Consider the following 3,425-nt stretch of genomic DNA (forward strand, 5'->3'; position numbering starts at 1 on the left):
GCCCGGCGTGAGTTTTAAGCCACCAGGTCCGAGACGCGAACCGTGGTCGACTACATGGGAGTCCAGCGACATAGCCATTACGCTAACTGCTGGTTCCCTTGAGGGATATTTTGACCCTAATGGTATTTGGATGTTTTGCTACAGTTCACTTAGACCTGTCTAGACACTCAGTCCATGGAGGCTGTGTAACGAAATGATGAGGTAAAAGGAAAAGGATAAGAAAACAGAGAAAGAGAAAAAGAGAGAGAGAGAGAACAAAAAGAGAGAAAAAAATTATTTATTTTTTAAAGTAAAAAAAATGAAAACCTCATGGTGCACAAGCACACTGCGTGAAAGCACTAGTTCTCAGCTCCCATGGAGGAATCAGTCTTCTTTTGTCCTTTTGCCTATCCTAAATAGAAAGGGGAAAGAGGTTATTAACAAGATAAAGGAGAATCTGAGAGCCAAAAATTACTTTACCTTATTTAAAAAAAAAAAGGAAAAAAATTAAAAACTGAAAAGGCAGAGAGAGAGACAGAGAGGAACAGAGAGAAGGATACAGGTGATCCTACCACTTGAGAATGGGATCTAGAGGGTGAATTCTCAGCAGAAAATCTTCATTTCCATTAGTTCCTGAAAGCGCTAGTTCTCCTATATGAGTAATTCTAATATGAGCATTATTATACATTCTCTTTGTTCACATCTTGTATTTTTTTTCTTAGGTTAAAATCCTAGAAGTGAAATTACTACATAGGCACATTTTAAAATATTTTGATAAATTTTAGCCAAATTACCATTCAAAGACTTGTACTAGTACCTCTTTCTCTATACTTTAAGAAATGTGAGTATATTTTTTTTCCTCCTGCTTTTTTTTTTTATTAAATTATATTACCTAACACTCATTCCCTGAGCATCATCACAACACACTAAGTGTAGTTTCCCATTTAGGATAAACTGCATAGTGTCTTAATCAAGCATGTTATCACCAATACTAACTATTCCATTTCTACTTTCATACATATGTATACATATATATATGTTTTTTATCCCATGTTTGACCCTCAGCCCTTTCCCCCTCTCCCGTTTACACTATCTCTGCTATAAACAGTTGTCTTCCAGAGGGGTCATTGAAAATGCAATACCTGTGAGAAGAGGGAGAGGGGCCACGAGTCCAAAGATTTTAACAATAGGGAAAATAGATTCCATTCAAGGTTGTATCAAGTGTGGGTCTCGTGCAGTTCCGCAATTGTAGGTGAGTCTCCATTCTACTCACTGGGGTTTATGCCTAGGGTCAGATTTGGGTACATGTATAGGTATGTGTCAGCTGTGCTAGCTATTGGATATATTTAGCCTAATTGAGTTCACTGGTTTTGGATGGAAAATTTATTGGTGGGTTGTGATGGTGTATAGTGAATTAAGGTAGAAAATAAAAATTAAAAAAAAAAAAAAGAAATGTGAGTATCATCCCCTTTCATCTTTTCTAATATAATACAGAAAAAAGTATCGTATCCTTTTTTTTACAAATTCCATTTTTGAAATATTTTTCACACATTTATTGACCATTTATGTTTTAATCTTGTCTTTTGCTCATTTTTTTCTATTAGAATATTTTACTTTTTTATTGATTTATAAAAGCTTCATATATATGTGTATGTGTATAAAAATTAAAAACTGAAAAGGCAGATATGAATATATAGTTTTGCCATAGGGCGCATGTGCTTGCTGAAGAGAGATGAAGAGAAGAAGAGGAAGAGTGAGAAATCACACCCCAGAACTGATGGCTATGCCGCAATTCCTTATCCTCCAATATCCTCTCAGGATTTGAGACACACAGGCACATGTGCCCATCATGATTTCAAGCCACTAGGTCCAGGACTCAAACTGTGGTTGGCTATCTGAGAATCCAGTGCCTTAACCACCACACCACCTGCTGGTCCCCAAAACTTATATATTAAGAGTATTGGGTCTGGGGGCTAGGTGACAGCACAGAGGTTATGCAATCATACTCACATTGGAAGTTCTGTCTTAGGACTTCGCTGAGCACATCAGGTACATGTGCATTCCCATGATCTGAACTGGCCAATACTGGGAGTGTACTGCAGTGTGAAAACCCTTTTTGGAATGCTTGTCTCTGTCTGTCTCTTTCTGAATACCAGACCCGGCTGCATTGGCATAAGTGGTAAGGTGTCTCTATGCAGTACTGAAGACTGCAGTTCAAATCCGGGGTCAATCTGAAACACTCTAGGTGTGCCTGCGTGCACACACACCCATGATCCTGGCTGGCTAAGGCTAGAGGGTAGATCACAGCATGATGAGACCCCATCAATGGTGTCTGTTTTTCTTTCTCTTTCTCTGTCTCTCATGACAGAAATAAAGTAAGTTTTTTTAAAAAAAAAAAAAAAGAAAATCAAATTTATTTATCTGTAGTATATTTGAAAAATGTTCCCCTAAGATGTTGCCTTTTAATTTTGTTTATAGTAAGTTTAATATTAATTTTGTATTTTTATGTAGTATATTTTTAGGTTGTTCACTTATTTTTATTCTGGTGACTTTAAGATTTTATCTTTTAACCATTTTCATCTTGAATTTATTTTGGAACAATTAATTTGGGGCCTTCTAGTTCTAGACTTGAACATTATAAAAATATGTTTTAAACATTTACTTTTCACACTCTGACTTCTCTCATTTAAATTTACCATGAAATCATCTATAAATTTTGCTGCTAAAAGAGAAATTAATGATTTATAATATATTATAAAGCAACGGAATTTGAGTGCAATGCACTTTCAGTCAACTCCCCTAACAAGATAATTTTGAAATGTTTCCATTTGACTTTAAAATACATTTTTACATATATATGAATGTCCTACACTGAATCACTGAATTTATACCAATACAAATTTCAGAAACCTCATTCTCAAAATCCATCTTGAAAGATGCTAGAAAGCAACTTGCATCTTTTTTTTTTTTTGAGAGGTTTTTGCTATAGGGTGCGTGTGCTCACCAAACAGAGAGAGACAGAGAGACAGAAAGAGAGAAATCACCCCCCACAGGGGATGGCCACGCCGCAATCCCTTCTCCTCCATTCTTCACTCGGGATCTTGGGCACGCATGCATGCACACGCGTCGGGCATGAGGTTTAAGCCACTGGGTCTGGGAGGCAAACCGGGGGGTGGACTACATGGGAGTCCAGCGACACAGCCATTACGCCAACTGCTGGTCCCAGCAACCTGCATCTTTTATCCTGCCAATCTGTTTAAATATTTTGCTTATTATTCTATGCTGTAAAGGACAATATAACCATTCAACCCAAGCAATGTTTTTATCTAAATATACTATTTAAATATTCCAACACTCAGGCATGAGGTTGAGGGGCATTGAGTGGATAGGTAGTGAGGGGGAAAGGTGGTTAGTTTTGTGTAGAGTCTTTTGCATATAGAGGCCAG

The sequence above is a fragment of the Tupaia chinensis genome, unplaced genomic scaffold, assembly GCF_000334495.1.
Source record: "Tupaia chinensis unplaced genomic scaffold, TupChi_1.0 Scaffold139696_1, whole genome shotgun sequence".
NCBI lineage: Eukaryota > Metazoa > Chordata > Mammalia > Scandentia > Tupaiidae > Tupaia > Tupaia belangeri.